The sequence below is a fragment of the Piliocolobus tephrosceles genome, chromosome 4 (assembly GCF_002776525.5).
Source record: "Piliocolobus tephrosceles isolate RC106 chromosome 4, ASM277652v3, whole genome shotgun sequence".
Taxonomy (NCBI): domain Eukaryota; kingdom Metazoa; phylum Chordata; class Mammalia; order Primates; family Cercopithecidae; genus Piliocolobus; species Piliocolobus tephrosceles.
Genome location: NC_045437.1, coordinates 5,667,157 through 5,688,690, shown reverse-complemented (window position 1 = coordinate 5,688,690; position 21,534 = coordinate 5,667,157).

Here is a 21,534-nt window from a genome sequence, read left to right as displayed (position 1 = left end):
AGCAGATCCCAGCAGGTCCTGGGCTCTTGCCTGTGTCCAAAGCCCAGGAGACTCTCTGCAGTGTCTTTAATTACAGTCAACACAGAGCAAAGTGCCAGGCTCCTTCCTAAAATAAGGAACGGCTGGAGCCAAAACAGATGTGATTGGAGCGGGTCTAGGGGCAGGGAGCAGTGGAGGGCAGGAAAGAGCTGTGTGGCGATAAGACACATGACCAAGCAGATGCTCAATGCTGTGGTCAAAAGCAATTTATTGAGTGTGGAAAAGCTCCCATGGTCCAATAATTGCTTGTTCTACATTTTCCTGAAGAACTGATTGTGGCCCCAGGATTGGTCTGGGGTGTTCACATGGAAGTCTTTTTTTTTTTTTTGAGATGGAATTGCCCTCTCCTGCCTAGACTGGAGTGCAGTGGCATGATCTCACCTCACTGAAACCTCCCCGTCCTGGGTTCAAGTGATTCTCATGCTTTGGGCTCCTGAGTAGCTGGGATTACAGGCGCCTACCACCATACCCAGCTAATTTTTGTATTTTTAGTAGAGATGGGGTTTCACCATGTTGCCAAGGCTGGTCTTGAACTCCCGACTTCAGGTGATCTACCTGCCTTGGCCTCCCTAAGTGCCAAAGTGCTGGGATTACAGGTGGGAGCCACCGCACCCATCCCACATGTAAGTCTTGGCTCCAGGCATAGAGTAGAAATTTCTTACCTGCTTGAGGAGAACAAGTGAGGGCTACCCTCTCTTCCGCCAGCATGCAGAGCTGAACAGTGTGAACAGCAAAGGCACAGACTTGGCCAGAACCATGTGAGCAGCAGACATGATGTTTTCATTTTCATAATTGTGTTCTAAAATTTTTAATATATTTCAGAGTCTCAGCCAAAGCTATGCACATATAACCTGCCAGAAATCCTATCTTCTCTTTAAATGTCCAGGAAAAAAGTTCCACAGGATTCCTAGAAAGGATATTTATATGTAACTCATGTTTCTAAGTTGTTTCCTAGAAAAGGAGTTGAAATAGAAATATTTCAATGAACTTCTAATCAGTTATCATCATGGAGCACAATAAATTCATTTTTCCCTGTAAATCTCCTTTTCTTTGACAAGCAAGCTATGGACTGAACCGTGTTTTCCCAAAATCATATGTTGAAGTTCTAATCCTCATTGTGATTGTATTTGGAAATATAACCTGAAGGAAGTGATGAAGTTTTAATGAGGTCATAAGGATGAGTGTGGGGCCCAAATTCAAGAGCATTGGTGGCCTGTGAGGAAGAGATCTCTCTGTCTTTCTCTCTTCTCTGCCTAAGAAGAGGCTATGTGAGCACACAGTGAGAAGACGGCCATCTACAAACAAGGAAGAGAGCCCTCCTTGGAAACCCACCATGCTGACACCCTGCCATGCACTTCCAGCCTCAAGAACTGTGAGAACAAAAATTTCTGTTATTTGAGGTTCTCAGTCTCCAGTATTTTGTTTTGGCAGCCCAAGTCGACTAATTCAAAGGATGGGCTCTGTCGGTTCTGGGCATGCTCCTCTGTTCTTGTTCTGGAGGCCCCAGGGGCACCTGGAACTGTTCTTGCTGTTGGGAATGCCCGTGGGTGCAGGTCTCAATGTGTGCTCTCCTGAATGTGGCTTCAGTCCCACCCACCGCATTCTCTTTGCCTGCTGTGCTTGGTTCTTTCAGCCCCTCCCTGACTCAGCCTCCCTTTCCTTAATCTGTTTTTTTTTTTTTTTAATTTTTTGCCTATCGCTCAAGGGCAATTTCTCAGCCTTCCACTATTTGCATTTATTTTTTTGGATGTAGTTCTTTTCTATGCAGTATAATTTACATTTCTAAGTGGGTCCCAGGAAGCCGTCTCCAGGAATGCGGCGCAGCCTGTGTTTGGCAGCAGTGTAGATGCACTTAAAGTAGCTGAAAAAGCAAATTTCTTCAAAATCCTTTGAACAAAGAGTTCATCCATTTACCCCATGAGCATGGTCAAACAAAAAATGAAATCAAGGGTTATAACTCTAACTCCACAACAGATTGAACTAGAGTGAGTTAAATTGAAGAGATTAAAAGAAACTTAGTCCCACTACATTTCTTGACACTCCATGCAAAAAGAAAGTTGCAAAACTCAGAGCAAAGTAATACATTCTCATGGCATTCTCATGGGAAACTCTGCATTTGTGGATCAGCATTAAGGAAAAACAACCCCCGTGAAAAGATGGAGGAGAAGTGAGGATTTGAATGGATTGGAAGTGACACTGGCTCTCTGGTCCAAGAGTCAAGCAGACCTGCCTTTTCTGGGCTGGCTCTTCAGATGAACAGGTCATCAGTGGGGCAACATCAGAGACATGGTCAAGTTCTGAGAGCCTAGAGCCAAGTTCTCGGCTTTGCTCAGTTCACACTTCACAGGAGGCACATTCTCACAACTGCACTGCTATGTCACTGTGGGCTGCCCTGCATGGATTCTCTTTTCAAAAGGGTTTGAATGTGGGCTCTAGGGTAGCTGACAATGAAGAATGTTTAAAAAACTCATTTCAAATTATTTGAGTTCCAAAGAACAGTGTTAAAAGATAAGCTTGGGCTGGGTGCAGTGGCTCAAGCCTATAATCCCAGCACTTTGGGAGGCCAAGATGAGTGGATCATTTGAGGTCAGGAGTTCAAGATCAGCTTGGCCAACATGATGAGACCCCATCTCTACTAAAAATACCAAAATTAGCTGGGTGTGGTGGTGGGCACCTGTAATCCCAGCTACTTGGGAAGCTGAGGTAGGAGAATCACTCGAATCCGGGAGGTGGAGTTTGCAGTGAGCCAAAATCACACCGCTGCACTCCAGCCTGGGTGACAGAGCGAGAATCCATCTCAAAAAAAAAAAAAAAAAAAAAAAAAAAGCTTGGGCACATTACCATTTTCCTAAGTTGATTTGAGCATTCAGTGATTCATGCACTGGGCAACAACCAGACCACAAGAGGTTCAGGGCTGCACTGAGGGAACGTGAGGTTCAGGAGGCTTGCGGAAGCAAGATCAAGAAAATATTGGTTAAAGTGGAAAGTCCCTAGTTAGAGGTTTAGTTGGTAGTTTTAGCTTGGCCAAGTCTCTGGTTAGAGGTTAGGTGGTGATTTCTGATTGGTTAAGTCTCTGGTTAGAGGTTAGTTGGCAGTTTCTGATTGGCTAAGCTTAATTTCGCGTTCCCAGGCTGTGACCATTTACTCTGAGTAGGGTTACAATTACTTGTGTAGGAACTCAAGTCACTGGAACTGTTTCAGCCTAATGGCCTCCCAACGGATTATCTTTAATAACTGTAATGATCATGGCTAAGAGCTACTGAGCATTTGAACATGCCAAGTGCTATTCTAAGTCACTTGTATGCACCACCTCATTTGAACCTCACAACAAACCAGGAAGGCAGGAGCCATTATTCGCCAAAATTTGTGGATAAAGAAGCACAGAGAAGTGAAGGAGTGTGAACAAGACCATGTAGTGAGTAACGGGCAGAGCTGGGGTTGGGAGGGCACTTGGCTGTAGCTTTCCTGCTCTTGACCACATCAGTGTCAACATCAGTGCAGCAGAGATGCCTGTGTGTGTCCATGGTGGTCGAAGTCAAGATACTCAGCAGGCTCTAAGTCAAATGCTCCAAATAATCTTGCTTCTCGTGTCTGTTCCAATCATCCCACTCATTCACTCTATAGTTAATCAAGGGGAAAACTCAGCTGGAATATTCCCATTGCTTTATGCTGTCTGTCTTCTTTCTTCTCTTTGCTACGCAGATTACAAAATGTTGCCATAAAGACATTTTTTGGCTGCCTGGTCTCCTCTTAGGTACCTAGGGCCACTTCCTCCATTTACCACATCAAGACCCCCAGGTACATTCTGATGACCCATCACTGACCTTAGCCTGGCCTGTTCTTAAATCTTTCCAGGGCAGCAGGGACCAGCTAGAGACCAAATCGCCAAGGGTCTGGTCTCAGAGTGACCTCTGTGTGACCACTGGCCCAGCCAGTCAGGTGGGCACCAGGGATTGCTCAAGAGACTACAGGGTTTCCAGGGAGAGCATGAGGTGGGGCAGGAGAGATTTGGCCACTTACCAGCTCCCAAGAGGGGCACCCTTGTCCCTTGGGGCACAAGGGGCTCTGAGTGCAGCAGTCTTTGGTCACCCCAGCAAGTTCCAGGCTGGTTCCTCATAGATTGGGTCCAAAGCGGGTATAGGTGTGTGTAAGTGAGACCTCACTTCTTTCATTAAACAAGCAGCAGGGCTGGGGTGCAGGAGAGGTGAGTGAGGGGCTTAGGGCACAAAACATAGGGAGGCAGCTTTGGTCTCATGGCCGACGCTCTGCTTGTGCCACCTGGAGAGGGGGGCCTCCTTCCACCATGCCCCGGCGGCTTCACTGAACTCTTCCTAGTATCAGCTTTCAGTGGTTGAACTGTATTTCCCTCCACAAAAGAAATGTTGGCATCCGAATCCCAGAACCTCAGAATGTGATCTTATTTGGACATGAGTCTTTGCAGAGGGAATGCGTTAAAATGAGGTTGTTAGGGTGAGCCCTAATCCATGTGACTGGTGTTCTTATGAGGAAGGGAGGGTTTGGACACTGGGGCTTGCACACAGTGAGAAGGCCACGTGAAGGTGAGGCAGAGGTCGGGGAGATGCATCTCCAAGCCAAAGGACACCAAACAGTGTTTGCTGCCACTGGAAGTTGGAGAGGGGCCAGGGCCAGAGGCTCCCTCAGATCCTCCGGAGGAAACAGCCCTGACCACAGCCCGATCTCAGACTCCAGGCTCTCAGATCTCAGACTTCCCAACCATGAGACAATAAATATGTGTTGTTGAAGCTGCCCAGCATGAGGCAGCGTTAGGGGCCCGCCAGCCCCTGGCCCTAACAAGTATGGTTGCTTTGGTGCTCAGAGTGCAAAACGCAGCACCCATTGAGTGAGAAGGGAGGAGGAGGTGTGATGTCAGCTCTCCCCTGACTCCAGAGGCCCTGGCACCACTCGGCTTTCGTGGGGAACTCGATGTGGCAAGGCCTGGGCCCAACTGAGGTGGGAAGAGGCAGGAGTGGCTGGGTTGGACTCCTGGACACAACCTCGGGGTGACAGCCTTACAGCAGAACCCTCAGCAAAGGAGCGGGGAGAGGTCATGGTGGAGGCAACACTGTCCTCAGAGTGCCTCTTGCAAACACACAAACAACACCCATGGGGACCCCCAGACCTAATGGGAGCCAGGGCAATGGGGGCAGCCTTTTATGGGGCTAGAGGTTTTCCAAAACCAAGAGCACACAGACTGAAGTGGCTTGCAAAAATAGAAATTACAAACTGCTTTTTCTCTGCACAGTTGCTTTACACAGAGGGTTTTGAGTTCATAAGGGTGGTTACTGCCTCTATTTAATGGGCTTTGTTAAGTGCTGGGCACCATCACACACAAAGGGAGAGCTGTACAGTATGGAGTCATGAGGCTTTTAGAAATAGGAACCTTCACCAGTTGCAGAACAAGCACCGGATTGAAAACTCAGAGACCTAAACCTTAGCCCATGAGCGTCCGGTAACTTTGATTACATGACATAGCCTTCCCAGGCCTTAGTTTACTCAACAGTATAATGAGATCACTTAATGTCCTGTCTTAATATTTCAAAGTTTTATAGTATGCTTGTTTTTCTCTGAGATTGGGATTTAGGCACCACATAGAGACACATCTTTGTGTTCTCAAATGCAAATTAGTAATGAGCAAGACTAAGAGTCCTGCCCTAGGGAGGAGACATGAACAAACATGGTGGGCATGGTGGCTCCATGTCATCCATCAAGTGAGCAGAGCGGCGGAGAGGACTCTCCTGGCCACCCAGGTGACTGGTGGTGCTCAACTGTCTCAAAACTCTAAATACAGCAGCCCAGGTGCTAATGGCTGGAGCGTTGACAGGTGCTGAGTGGAGAGAGGCTGGAATCCATCAGTGGAGTGGGTGGGATCGCCCAGCATGTTCAAGGACTTCTCCAGTTCCCACAGTTTGCAGGATTTCTCTTTGGATTCTGTGTGTAGTGGGAATAAAATCTGCAGAGGCAGATATCACGTTTTAAGCTTACAGTGATTCAGCTTCCTGGGGAGCAGGTTGTGCTGTACTAAATGGCACATCAACAAGCACCAGGAACAGTGATAAACAGTTTATGAGCCACCATAACTGTAGAGGAATACCACTTGGATAAAATAAGCCTGTTAAATCGTGTCCCAAGCATAGGTTACCAAATGAACATCTCACACCGGATTTTTATCTAAACTCTTGGTTAAGGTTTCTATTTCCCTATCAAGCAACCAAAAACCTTTCCATTGTATGATGTGCTGGAAATTTGATGAATGATCCCTCCTACCTGATTTTGCACTGCCATTAGATGTTCATCGTTTCAATTTCTCATCCGTCTCCTTGGTGTCAGAGCTGACTTGTTCTTTGCCTCAGCATTGTTTCCCTGTGTGCTACCAGGAATGGCTTGCAGGCATCAGACAGCCAAGGCTGGCTCAACCACAGTGGCAGTGGGAGGTGTGGAGGTTGCCTGCTCCCTGCCCCGCACATGGCGAGCTGGTTGGGCTCACAGGACTTCCGAGGTAGCTTCCTGCCACTGATCACCAGTTTCTCGGTGGTAGAAAAGTGTCATCATACAAGGGCCTGCATTGAGACTTATCCAATGTCCTCTTGTTTCCCATTGTCGAAGGCTTGATGAACCTGGCTTCCTCCACTCCAGCACAGCAGCACTTTAAGAAGTTAGCAGGTTGTATGGACTATGGTGACGGACAGCAAGTGGGTGTGCAAAGGCCAGCGGAGGCAGATAGTAGTCCCAGTTGGGGTTGCAAAGCCAGGATTCCAGGGCCAGAGCTGCCAGGCTAGGAGGCTCACATGGGGGCATGTAGGCTTGAGGAAGGCTTCAGCAGGTGGCTCTGCCCCTCCGCCTGTGGAGAGGTGTTCACAGCCCCCATGCATCCAGAGGCTGGGAGGTGAATGTGGGCCACTAAGTTAAGAGCCAGCCAAAACCCCACGGACAGGGTGGGGCCTTGGTCAGTTTCTGTGCCTCTTCAGGACAGCTGCTGACCTCTCCCAGGTGCTGAGAGGCTCCTTGCCAGTGTTACTTGTTTGGTTCTCTTTGAATCAGGCAGCTTCTTCCCGGGCATCCCCTTCTCAGTCCTGTCTTCCTCGCCTTCCGGCCTGCAGGTACGGGTGGATGCTAACACTCACCTGTAAAAGCCATCGAGCGTGGCTCTGTGCAAGGCTGTGCCACAGCTCCCCATGGACCTGCTCCTGTGGCTCAGCTCACCAGCAGCACAGCATCTTCCAGGCTCTTCTGCACGGGGACCAGACCAATGGAACATCCTCTGCTATAAGAGGCCTTTGTAGGGCCACCATATGTGCAGTTCTAGAGGGCAGGGTGGGGTTGCACTGGGTCAAAGTCAGCAACACTATTGGGAAAGGCAACCTCAGGGACACAGGTTTTCCACCTCTGCTCAGACACATAAAAATGGGCTATGGGCCTGAGACACGTCCTTACCAAAAGGCGGTGTCCTCACAACCTCTGCTGGACCCATTGCCTTGTGTGGGAACATCTCTCCCTGTTTCTGAGTCAGTGTGTCCTCTGTTCTGCTTCAGGGTGTGCGTCACATGGCACCTGGCCAGTCCCACTGCTATGTCTGTCCCCTGTGGGGAGAGGGCAGGTCCCTCTGCTGCAGAACAAAAGGGAAGAAGGGTGTGTGCCTGCTGGTGGCCTTGTGTTGGCTGCTGGGAGGGACCCACTCGTCGCGGGGGACCAATGCCCAACATGGAAATGGATCTTTCCCTGCGTCTTTTCCACGTGAATACAGCCTTGTTTCATCCTGTGCTTAACTGCTTGTGTTCCTTGGTGACTGTGATGCCAGGATGCAGGGGGCAGAAGTGCTTCTTATAATAGGTGACAGTGGCCACTCGTATTCCCCAGAGGTACATGGTACACCGTGCATACAGCAGGTGCATGGGGACCTGGTTTCAAACCACAAGGATGCATGGAACTTTGATGCTTTGCCTCCCACCTGGCACCAAGCCTCCCTCCTTCCTGGAGGCACTTTCTGCAGAGTCTGCTCCCCTAACTGACCTCACAGCATCAGACCAGCACCCTTTTCCTGTTCCTCCTTGGGCCATTACCCTCCCTACAGGGGAGCAGCAGGTGTCAGGGGCAAAACCCACACAACTGGGAAACAGCACCAAAGTGTCCCACTCCATAAATGCTTTTCTTGCTTTTCAGATTAAGAATTGATTCACACTTAGTGTGGAAAAAAGGGCAAGCAATATTTTTAATACATATTGTTTAAAAAGGAAGGATGATTTGAAATATTGCCACCCAAAACATCGTCATTATCGGAATGGTAGTCATCCTTTCATGTGTCTCTGGATCAATCCCCACTTTCCAAGTTGATCTTGGAACTGGGGAGCAGCATGCTCAGCTCAAGAGGATCCAGTGTAGAAAGATGGGTGTGAAAGGGCTGGTCCCTGGGCTTGAGCCCAGGCCAGCTGCCCTCTGCTGGTCCCTCCTGCATGCTTCTAGCCACCTTGTCCCCTTTCTCCAAGACTGGCCAGCTCCCAGCATGTGCACACAAGGAACAATGACTCCGTGTTCCTCTGCGAATGTGAGTACATGCAGAAAAACAAGGGGCTCTGAGAGTCCTTCCATTGAGTGTGGGTGCAGCCAGGATGGAAGAAGCACATTCTGGGGCTCCAAGGAGGCTCCTCCCTTTCCACTGCCTTTCAAGGCTCAGGTTATGTGCCATCTGCACCCTGCTAAGAGGTTAAAGCAAGAGGAAGCATCCCTCTCTAACAGAATCTCTGCTGATGGGAAACCATCCATCTCACCACAGCGGGTGCCTCCCTCCCTATTAGCAGCCAGCAATATTGGTCTTTCATTTCCCAGCTTCTTGAACTGCTGATTCATGGCTGTCCTCAGGCCACCAGTCACCGGCCAAACCCTCCAGGGTTCAGACATCAAAGGGTTTCTTGGCATCCTGGAGCTTCACCGTCTGTAGCTTCAGACCCAGTGTTTAGTTTTGCTCCAAGGCAGTTGTGTGTTTCTGTGTTTCTGTGTCTGCTTTGGGGAGTGAGCCTCTAAGGAAGTGAGGGTGGCAGGGCCAGGTAGAGGGACATGTGGACTGGTAAGCTGGGTGCTGCCTAGTCCCTGGGGAGCTCCAGCCTGATGGGACGGTTGCTGAGGGTTGTCATGGACTGAAAGGGAGGGGGCCTTGCATGCATGCATCCTTGGCAACCTTGCAGCATCCTGGCTGCAGCCAGTCGCTGCCATTGCCCACCCCCTGTGGGCCACCCCTGCACAAGGCAGCTGTTCTCTGTGGCCAGGGCAATGCCCAGTGTATTAGTCAACTAGGGTTGCCGTAAGGAAGTGCCACAGACCAGGGGCTGGACACAACAAATGTAGGGTGTTGCAGCTCTGGAGATCAAGGTGTTGGCAGGGCCGGCTCCTTCTGAGAGCTGTGTAGGGAGGAAATCTGTGCCAGGCCTCTCACCTAGGCTTAGAAGTGGCAGACCTCTCCCTGTGTCTCTCCACATTCTCTTCCCTCTATGCATGGATGTCTCTGTGTCCAAATTTGTCCACTTTAAAGGACACCAGTCCTGGGCGGGCGTGGTGGCTCATGCCTGTAATCCCAGCACTTTGGGAAGCCAATGTGGGCAGATCACCTCAGGTCAGGAGTTCCAGACCAGCCTGACCAACACGGTGAAACCCTGTCTCTACTAAAAATACAAAATTTAGCCCGGCATGGTGGTGCATGCCTGTAATCCCAGCAACTTAGAAGGCTGAGGCAGGAGAGTCTCTTGAACCAGGGAAGTGGATGTTGCAGTGAGCCAAGATCGCACCACTGCACTCCAGCCTAGGCCACAGAGCGAGACTGTCTCAAAAACAAACAAACAACAACAAAACAAAACATAAAACAAAAATCATAAAAATACTAAAAAAAAAAAAAAGGAAAAAACACCAGTCCTATTGGACCAGGACCCACCCCTAAGGACTTCATCTTCACAAATTACATCTGCAACAATCCTATTTCCAAGGAAGGTCATTCTGAGGTTCTGAGGATTAGGAATTCAACTTATTTTTCTAAGAACAAAATTCAACCCATAACACCAAAGAAGATCCCAGCTGAAAGTCAACAGTAGGTGATGCCCCAGTAACTGGGTGATGGGGTATGCTGGCCTCAAAGACGGCATTGCAGTGTCCACCTCCACAGCTTTGTTGAAAACCTAGAAAATTTTTGAGTAATCTAAATTTAGTTTTCATTTTGTGGCTGAAAGCCGTAAGCTTTGTCAAATTAAATAAACTGTCTAGTCAATGTTTCTATAACGTTGACATTTATCTTGCCATCTAAAATAGATGTACCATAAAAGTGCACATTAACTTTGTCAATTCCATATTTATTTGAATTCCAAATTTTTCTTCTCTTCATCCCTGATTTGGGCTTTTGGAATGACTGTTTGTTCTCAAGTTTGTAATATACAGTTTCATGCCATTTATTTCATAGTTTTCTCGAACACATAAGAAAATGTTTTTCCTTACCTTATACGTATTTTTTACCATAAGGCGATATTTTACTCTAATAAAAACTCAGATTATTAGTGATGCACTATTCTCAAATCACTATTATGTAAAATTTTCCGAGGAAACCCACTTATGCCGAAATTGTTCTAAGACCTTGTTAATTGGAATCTTTGGATGAGGATGAAAAAGATTCCCTATTGTCAGTTCCGCTTGATCCTGTGCAGCAGTAAGTCATGACCAAATGAAGCGGTGAGCACGCTGGATGGGGAGTTAGGAGGGCTGGGTTCATACCCCTGGCCTGCCACTCACTTGCTGTGGACCTCGTGCAAATACTCACAGCTCTCCTATGTATTTCCACATCTGGTGGGAGCGGCAGCCCAGGCAGCGGCTACTGTTGAGAGGGTGAGTGGAGGATTGTACTTATTCTAGGGAACTTTCACACGTGGTCACCACAGTAGTCCATGGGAATAGCCAGTCCGGACAGCCAGTGCTGTTCCTCCCAATGTGTTATTCAAAGTACTTCAGCAAGGCTGGTTAAATCTGTTGCAGGCAGAGCTCTCTTTGTTCCAGCTCATCATGAACTGCAGGTTGGTTGGACACAAGAGCAGTAGCCTACGCAGAGTAACTGGAGGGACACTCATGGGTCTCCAAGGCTCCCAATGATCAACTTTGTTTTCCTGTCAAAGATCTGATTTCTCTCACCTGGTCAGAGTTTGACTTTTCAGAACATTGCATTGACTTAGCAAATATCTAAGTCAAATGAGTTCATGGGGACCGCAAAGCCAAGAAGGCCACATTAAAGTACAGATGTTGCTGGGAGGGGTCACTCTTAGCTTACTTGACTTGTTAACATCAAAGATGTCAAAGCTTGAATCATGTTACTGTGATTATGGGACAGAGAAGACTTAGGTTTTGCTTGAGGTCATGGAGAGGGGACACAAGAAGTGGCATCCCTACAAGAGGGGAGTTTGGGGAAGATGGGGCCAGCCTGGAAGCAGCAGGTGCCTGTGTATGAAGCAGAGTTTGGTGGGAGCATGAGTAGAGGCAACCAAAAGGGTAATCATGACTTTGCTCTGGACTCTCATTTTGGGAAAGAAAGCAGGGAATGTGGTAAATGTACATAGTTTTCTCAAAAGCGTGACTTTATTAATATATGTAGCATAATAATGCAACGTATTGATATGATATTAACATTTACATCTGTATATTACAATTAAAAAAACTAGAGATAATAACCAACATCTATCATGACTTTGGCTACCTTAAAAATTCTAAACCAAAATGCTTGCCACTAACATTAGTGCATCACTTATGCAGTGAAGATCGTGGTCCAATATGAAGCATTTGGCCCAAGGCCAGGTCTGTAACAGGTACTCACTGCACATTTATTATTGGTATTATTATTATTTAAGAAGCTTAGGCTCTAATTTATAGCTCTAGTTCTTAACTACCCTATAAAATAAGGTTTCTGAACCTTACTTGAATGCCAGTTAAATCACACTCAACATTGTATTTAGCAAATTACATAGACATTGTATCCATTTCCTGTCTGCTTACTAGTTAAAACTTCAATTAATTTGGGGCAGAGTTCTTCCTGGTATTGAGTCTAGCTGTCCTTGTAGAAACTGGAAGAGGAATAGTTGTCATGAGCCATCACATCCTGTCTTGGGCACATGGCAGCATTGAGACATCCTAACAATTTCTACAAATGCATAATAGTGTTAACTGTTATGTTTGTGTCAACTATGGTTAAATAAGGGGAGTTCTCTACTCTTGGTAATAAAATTATCTTTTCACTCTTTATTGTCACCAAAGCATCATTCACCTGTTATCTCATTTGAAACTCATGAAAGTGCTGTGGAGTAGGATGACCACAGATCTGGACCCCAGTTTATTGAAAAGGAAACTGAAACCAGAGGGACACTTGGCTTTTGGGAGTTTCATGGCCTATAAGCAGTGTGAGAGCCTAAGTGACAAGAAAGGTTAACTTGGTGTGATTTCTTCTTTCGAACCCTATTTTTTTAATGACCAATAAAGCTATCTCATGAATAATATAAAAGAAAACAAACAATCTTACAATAATTTAGTGTGAGATTGTAATCACAGATTGTCTTAGCTCTTTCAGGCTGCTGTGAGAGAATGCCATAAACGATGTGGCTTATAAACAACAGAAACTTATTTCTCACAGCTCTGGAGTCTGGGAAGTCCAACATCAAGGCCCTGGCTGATTCAGTGTCTGGTGAAGGCCATTTCCTGGTTCATAGACAATGCTGTCTCACTGCATTCTCTCTTGTAGAAAACAGAGAGAGGGAGAGAGAAGCAAGCTGTCTCTCATTTCTCTTCTTATAAGGGCACTAATCCCATTCATAGGGCTCCACCCTTTAACCTAATCGTCTTCCAAAGGTCCCACCTCCAAATATCGTCACACTAGGGATTAGGTTTCAACATATACAAATTTGGATGAATGCAAACATTCAGTCTACGACATCCCACACTTTGATGAATGACATCAAAGTACATTCATTCCATCCAAATAGACCCCCAAATCCCAATTCACTCCAGGACCAACTCAAAAATTCAAAGTCCAGCGTCTCATCCAAATAAGATCTAAGTAACAAATGAGTTTGACTCAAGGTATGATTCATTCTGTGGCAAATTGTTCTCTAGCTGCGAACATGTGAAATCAAACCAGTTACGTGCTTCCAAAATACAATGGTAAGGCAGGCATGGAACAGACATTCCCATTCCAAAAGTGAGAAACAGAAAAGGAAAAACGAAGTTACAGGCTCTAGGTAAGTGCAAAATCTAGCAGGGCCAATGATATTGAGCCTAAAGCTTGAGAATAAACCTTTGAGACCACCCCCGGGGCTGCAACCCTGCCTCTGAGACACACTGGGCTTTTCCAGGCAGAAGTCAAACCCCCCTGACTCCAGGTGGTCCTGCCTCCATGGCTTCCCTGGGCATCAGCCTAGTATGGGGCTGTCTGTGGTGGCCCTGCCTGTTGAAATCCACGTGGAGGTAGGCATGCTTTCTAGGCATGTGAGCCCTGGATGCCAGCAGAGATGACATCATGCAATGCCAGCAAAATTTGCTGCCTGTGATATAGGCGTTAAGAAGAAATTATTTAGGCAGATGGTGAGGGTATGGAAGTCCTCAGTAAGGTTTTCCTTTTAACATCAAGCAATCCTCAAATCATTTTTTTTCCTAACAAAAAGCAGCCTGTAAAATTGAGCTGCAGACATAGAAAAGGAGCTGGAAGCTGGCACAGGTGAATGCCGGCAGCTGTGCCAATAGGGAAAAGCTACCTGGGGCCTAGGCATGTCTCACACAGTTGCTCCATCTTCCCCTTTCCTTGTCGACCACGTGCACAGTAAGGAGCAGGCAACACGGTGCTGCACAAGTGGAGACCCCATTTGCATAATATAGGATTAGGATGGGTGTCCAGCTTCCTCGTGTGCTATGTAAATGTCACACCTGGTCCAACCAGTCTTTGGGCCTGATGTAAATCCAACATTACCTCCTCAGGCCCGTCTATAAAGCCCTGTCCGCTCCACCAGTGGTCAGAAGTCCCACTCAGGAGCCCCTTTCTCTTGCAGGAGAGAGAGCTGTTCTCGTTCTTTTGCCTATTAAACCTCCGCTTTTAACCTCACTCCACATGTGTCCATGTTCTTGATGTCCTTGGCATGAGGTAAGGATCCTTGGGTACTACCCAAGACAATGACACTGCTTCACCTACACCCACTGAAGCCTGTGTTGCTCCTGCCAGAGCCACACTGAGGCTTCCTATGCTCTGAGGGAGCAGAGCCCACCCTGAGAGATGAGGGTGTGCCAGTACATGTGTTGCTTCCACGGATACCGGTTACCTCCATTTTGAAACTGCTGAAACTGCTGTAACCCCACCCCTAGCCTTTGCACTCAGCCTGTGATAGGAGGGGCAGCCCTGATGATCTCCAAGTTGCCTTCAGGGTCATTCTTCCACCCTCTCGGAGAATAGATCCTGGCTTCTGTTGGGATGGATGATCCTACTAATCTCTGTATCAAATGGTCGCTTAGCCACATCCTTTGCATTCTCTTCTAAACATGTTTTCTCATTCTCCTCAATATGGATAGGCTGAGAATTTCCCAAATCCTTAAATTCTGCTTCCTTTTCAATGAATGATTCTGTCTTTAAGTTGTTTCTCTCGTCTCCTGTTTGCTGTAGGCAGTCAGGAGAAGCCAAGCCTCACCTTCATCCCCTTGCTTGGAAGTAGCTTCAGCTCGATACCCAATTCATCGCTTGTAAGCCCTACCTTGCACAAAACACTAAAATTTAAATTCAGTTCGGACTAGTTCTTTGCTGTTTTATGAAACAAGAGTTGTGGTTGCTAGTTCTCCATTTTCCAATGGCATGTTTCTCATTTTGTTCTGAGACTGCACCAGGATGGCCTTTACCATCCATGTCTCCACCAACCTTCAGGATGACTTACATATTTTCTAAAAACAAGGCTTGCTCTGCAGTGTTCCTCTCTGCCCGCTTTCTAGTCACCTGCTGTTGTAAATTACATATTTGTGTCTATCCACTGAAGCTCCTGTGTCAAAATCCTCACCCCCATGGTGATGGTATTAGGAGGTGGAGCTTTTGGGAGGTGATTGGTTCATGAATGTGGAGCCACATGGATGGGATTAGTGCCCTTATAAAAGAGGACCCCAGTAAACAGTAAACTCCCTCAGCCCTTCGACCACGTGAGGATACAGGGAGCCAACTTAGAACCAGAAAGCAGGCCCTCATCAGATACCAAATCTGGCAATTTTTTTTTTGTTCTTTTTTCTAACTTTTAGCCTCAGGGACATGTGTGCAGATTGGTCCTATAAATAAATTACATATCACAGGGGTTTGGTGTGCAGATTATTTAATCATCTAGGTAATAAGCATAGTGCCCAATAAGTAGTTTTTCAATCCTCACCTTCCTCCCACCCTTCACCCTCAAGTAGGTCCCGGTGTCTGTTGTTCCCCTCTTTGTGTTCATTTGTACTTAATATTGAACTCTCACTTCTAAGTAAGAACATGTGGCATTTGGTTTTCTGTTCCTGTATTAATTCACTTAGGATAATGTCCTCCAGCTCCTTCCATGTTCCTGCAATGGACATGATCTCACACTTTTTGATAGCTGCATAGTATTCCATGGTCTATATGTATCTCATTTTCTTTACTCAGTCTACCCTTGATGGGTCTTTAGGTTGATTTTGTGTCTTTGCTATTGTGAATAGTATTGCAATGAACATATGGGTGCATGTGTCTTTGTGGAAGAATGATTTCTATTCCTTTGGGTATATATCCAGTAATGGGATTGCTGCGTTGAATGACAGTTCAGTTTTTAGCTCTTTGAGGAATCACCACATTGTCTTCCACATGGCTGACCTAATTTAGACTCCCATCAGCAGTGTGTAAGCACTACCTTTTATTCATAGCCTCTCTTGTGGAACTTTGACTTCAGACTTCTCAGCCTCCAGAAACACGAGAAATAAGTTTGTGCTATTTATAAACCATTTGGTGTTTTGTATTTGATACCTTGTTATTGCAGCCTGAAGGGAATCAGATGCCTCTCAAAGGCCCTGCCTCTGAAGACCATCATGTTGGGGGTTATGTCTCAACGTAGTCATTTTGGGAGAATATAAGTATCCAGGTTCTAGGAAAAAATATGTTAGATCTTGAGCTTTTGCTGAGTTCTTCTGCCTCTGAGCTTTATTTGTCTGTCACGTGGTTCTACCTGCCTCTCTGACATGCGCCTGCAATGGCTGAGTCTCCAAAGTCATCGTGTGCCTGCAAAGTCCAGATAGTCTGAACTGTAGCATGGTAAGATGTTCGTGTTTGAAGGCACAGATCTGGGAGCTCCCCTTTGTGTGTGCCTGCACTGCTTCTTGCCTCCCCTAGAGCAGTACCATGTGCTCCCAGGACATGTCAGTCAGCAGCAGCAAGACTTGCTGTGCAGAGGAGCATTGTGACCCTGTCCTCCCATGTCTCCTCTGCACATCCTCTGCACAATCATCTTACTGGTCTCTGTAGAGGTCTCTTGAGGCCTTAGTATTTCCAAAAATGTTCCAGGTTTCAAAAATGTCTGAATGTTCTGACAATTCAGAAAATGTCTTGAAAAGCCTGCTGTGAGCTAGGCACAGTGCAATGTGAGGCTAGAAGAAGGTGAGCAGGCTCTGTCGTTGTGCTCATGGTACTTGAGCCTGAGAGGGCAGGATGGTGTGAGTCTCCAAGTCACTTGAGAGTGGTGTGGGTGTGAATCCATATTATCCCACTCTGGGATGCTGTCCAAGCCAGCCTCCAAGCTGATGAGGACCATTGACACTATTGGAAAGCAGCGCATGTCTTAAAAGCACTCGGGACCCATGGGAGAAGGGAACATCAATATGAGGTGGGATGAAACCAAAGAGAACCTCTGCTAGCTACCATCAGGTTAGTGGGTCTGCATTAGCAGGCAATAGGAACCAAAACACAAATGGTCTACTTCACAAGGTATTTCTTCAGGAATGGTATGAGGATTTAGAACAACGACACTCAAAAGAGTATACACTCAAGACATCTGGGAGTAAGAGGTTTCATTTGTACTTTAGGGAGGGCAAAGAGGTGTTAGGCTTATAAATACTATCATGCTTCAGACAGACATGTAAACCCTTCTGAAGATTCATGATTGCAGTGATAGAATAGCTGTGTCAGGTAGCCATGGTAGTCTTTGAGGCAGTTAATTTTCTCTACAGAGGAAGAGTTCAAAGGCCCAGGTGCAAACAGGTGCAGGTCCAGGGCGTATCCTTCCTAGATGCAGTGTGTGTTAGAAGGACTGCAGAGTTTTGTGACTCAGGAACCCTCTCCTGGTGAGGGGAAGTCAGGGCTCCTGCTATTCAATTCCTTTGGATCACAGTAATCTGGTGGAATAGGAAGATTCCAGGGATCTACATCCCTTCACTGCCAGCAGAGGTGGAATTCTCTCAGAGTCTTGGTACAAAGGGCGTGTGTGGTGGCCTGGAACATTCAGAAAATGAAGTGATAGTCATCACAGAGTGAAATGGCTGCACGTTTCTCCAGCTTGCAGCTGCTGGCCCAAACACTGATGAGACCTTACAGAAATACGTTAAATCTTTCTAAGCTCAATTCCCATGAGAAATGACAAAATTATTATTTTAAATTATTCTGTGACTACATTTCCCCTGCTATTTAACTTGAAAGCTGAAAGAAGGGTCTTACAAAGATGCTATTTTATTTATCTATTTATTTTTATTTTAAGTTCTGGGATACATGTGCAGGATGTGCAGATTTTTTACGTAAGTAAAAGTGTGTCGTGGTGGTTGGCTGCACCATCAATCTATCACCAAGATGTTAAGCCCCGCAAGTATTAGCTATTTATCCTGATGCTCTCCCTCCCGCTCACCGCTGACAGGCCCCAGTGTGTGTTATTCCCCTTCCTGTGTCCATTGTTCAGCTCCCTCTTATAAGTGAGAGCCTTCAGTGTTCGGTTTTCGGTTCCTGTATTAGTTTGCTGAGGATAATGGCTTCCAGCTCCATCAATGTCCTTGCAAAGGACATGATCTCTTTCCTTTTCATGGCTACATAGTATTCCATGGTGTATATGTACCACATTTTCTTTATCCAGTCTATCATTGATGGGCATTTGGGTTGATTCCATAAGAAGACACTATTTTATTAAATAGTGAAGAATGGAGCAGAGAGAGCTGATGCTTTAAAACTCCTGATGGCACGTGGATGCTGTATAGGGAACAAGCAGCCTGCGGCGGGAACAGTGCTGTTAAGATTCCTGTGGCCCTACTGATGAATGAAAGCAGCTCTGTCTTACCAAGGGACTTTGTCACATGTAGCATGTTACTGTGCTGCTGGAAAAAGGGCTTGCAGCCATCCAGTGTTTCAATTCAGGAGCTTTCTACCATCTCTCAATCATTGTGTGTCCCCCGCCGCCAACATCTTTCTCCTCAACTTCTGCTGGTGAGCTGTCCTCCTCGTATTCAGAACACTAACCATTCTTTACTTTTTGTCTTGGGGCAGTTTGATTCTAGAACGTGTCAACAGAAAATGAGCTCGATGGAAAATGAGAACAGATGGTGTGTTTGCAGGCAGAGGAAGTGTAGGCCCAGGTTCTGCTCCCTTCTTGCTGTGATAAAGTTGCTTGAGCTACCTAAGATGCAGCTTCCTTTTCTGTAAAAGAGGAGTAATTTTAATCACACTTATATTTAGGGTTGCCTAGAGAATCAAAAAGAACTTTTTTTTTTTTTTTTTTTTTTTCTGAGACAGGGTCTTGCTGTCATGCAGGATGGAAAGCAGTGTCAATCACTGCTCACTGCAGCCTCAACCTTGTAGGCTCAAACCATCCTCCCACCTCAGCCTCCCTAGTAGCTGGGACTATGGGTGTGCACCACCACACCTGGCTAATTTCTGTATTTTTTTTTTTTGTACAGATGGGTTTTTGTCATATTGCTCACACTGGTCTTGAACTTTTGCTCAAGCAATCCACACTTTTTGGCCTCCCAAAGTGCTGGGATTACAGGCATGAGCCACGGCACCCTACCAAACAGAACTTTTTTGAGAACGTGTTTTCTGAACGCTTCAGAGTTTGGTGGATGTTTAATTTTACTATCCCAGTCAAAGCTCCATTGTGGAGCCTCTGGAAAGACTGTATTTCCAATGTGCTTGTACTTCTCTGGACTCCATCCAATGTCATAACATCCTTCCCCATCCGTGTGTGCTGGAGCCATTTCAGATGATTTCAGCTTAGAAGAGACCCAGTGGGGGTCACAGTTGGCAGGGACACCCCAGCACAAGCAAGCTGTCCTGCTCTGGAGACCCCCAGCATTGTAGCTCCATGAGGGTCTTGCCTATAGGAGAATGGGGAAATCCTGGAGAGCAGAGAGGGGGTCCAGGCTCTCAGCACACCACAGACACTGCACGTGTGATCTTGGAACAAGAGCTCTTGGGTTCTGGTGGTCCCAAAAACCCTTTCTGTGGAGAAATCCACTAACTTCTAGCTTTAATTTACTAAGGTGAAAATTTCTCCTTTTGCTGAAATAATAACTAAAGTATATTTTCTGTAAGACAGGAGGTCGCTACTTTATTGCCCATCTGAAGCTAGCATTGTCCCCACATAATTTGGGAAATCACTTTGGCAGTGGAAATATAAATAATGTGATCTTATCAGGACTGAAATAATTCACAAACCAAAATATCATTCATAGACAGAGAGAGAGAGTTGGAGATAGATAGATAGAGAAAGAGAGACAGAAAGATGGAGATCTGAAGAAAAATATTCAAAAGAGGGTTCCCTAGCCAGCATCTTTATTTGAAATTCCAGGAACTAAGATGGCTCAGAAACATAACTGTCTTTGGAATCTAGTACAAGCTGTAGTTCCCCTTCTAGTTGGCAGAATCAAGGTCCAGGTTTCTAAAACACGGAGTGCCTGGACAGACCTTAGGCTGTGGAATCAGGGTAGCTTGAGTTCAAATACCTGCTCATGTTGCCTGCTACGTGGGGACCTCAGTCAGCTCACCTGGCCTCTCGTGGCAGTTCCTCTGGTCTGGGCAGGGCGTGGCTGATCTTGACTGGGATCATCCATGTGGATTGGCTGGGAACTGCCCAGTCTGGGATGGCCTCGCCTGACATGCTCTGTTCTGCACGACCTCATACTCTACCAGGTAACTGCAGGCTCATGTCTGGGCAGGGACCCAAGGGAATATGGTACTAGGCTTGGACTGGCACCCATCACTTTTGCCACACTGCATTGGCCAAAGCAAGTCACATAAGGGCAGTCCAGATTCAAAGTGTGGGAAATAAATTCTACGTCTTGAGGAAAGAAGTTGAAAAATCATATTGCAGAAGGGGGATACATAATAGAAGGAAATAATGATTGCTATTTTTGAAAGCAATTTAACACAAAAGGTTAAAAACAAGAAGCCAAATCAAAACAAAAATTCAGGTCACCGTTCAAACTTGGGAAGGAAAAAAATCCTAGTTATACTTTTGAGTTGGTGGCTTCTGGCATATCTTACCTTCTGGCATATCTTATCTCTGCTCTCGTTTCTGAGCTGAGATGAGACCCAGTCCCATCTTTAGCAAGGGAAGGGGATGATTGCCTCATCTCCACCATCCTCACACCTGAGGTGATCCTGGCAGACACACGTGCTGCTCTGGAGCTGTGATAATTGGGATAAAGTCTGTACTCGTCCATTTTCACTTTACCCCTTTCCTGAGTTGAGATGTTAGTAGAGCTCCCTGGATATAAGGGTTTGTTCTTGTATCTGTTTCTAGCAATGGCCTCTTGACAGACCATTGTAGATAACAGGAGAGACACATGGGGAGAAACTTTGTGAACCTCCTCTGAAGTGCAAATGAAGTACAATCAAACTTTACCTGAATTTAATTTCCTTATTGTTTTGCCAATTTGGAATCACTCTATACAAAATGCCCCTTCTCCTGCTCTTAATGAACTTGGAGTTTACTATGGCCCAAACTCAACCCAAATAGCACAAATGGGTTCTGACACAACCTCTGCTTCTCCTGAAAGATGTGAGGACTCAAGGATCTCCCTGGAGCTCCTGTTCACTGCACTGAACACTGCTGGCCTCTCCCCAGGAGCAGGCTACAAACCCACCGTGGGGTCTCCTCAGTCTCTTAGATGTGCTGACCTGGAGCCAGCCTACCTGCTAACAGTACATTGGATGCCTCCTTTGGCACAAAGCAAACTGCTTGCAGGATGTACAGAGGGACTCTGTCCACGTTTGCATGTCTCAGGCTCCTAGAATCTTGGGAGGAGCAGAAGCCAATACTGCCCCTTGTGCCTGCAGGGATTGTGATCACATAAGCCACGGTGGGATCTGAGAAGATCCAGTGTTTAAAAAAGCTCAGATCTGGGCTGTGGAATTTAAGTTGGTAACCCCAATTGCTTGCAGTTGAGTCATGCATTTACATAAATGTTTTCATGCAAAGGAGATGAAATAGAAGAAAAAAATCCTTTCTTTGTCAATATTAATACTGA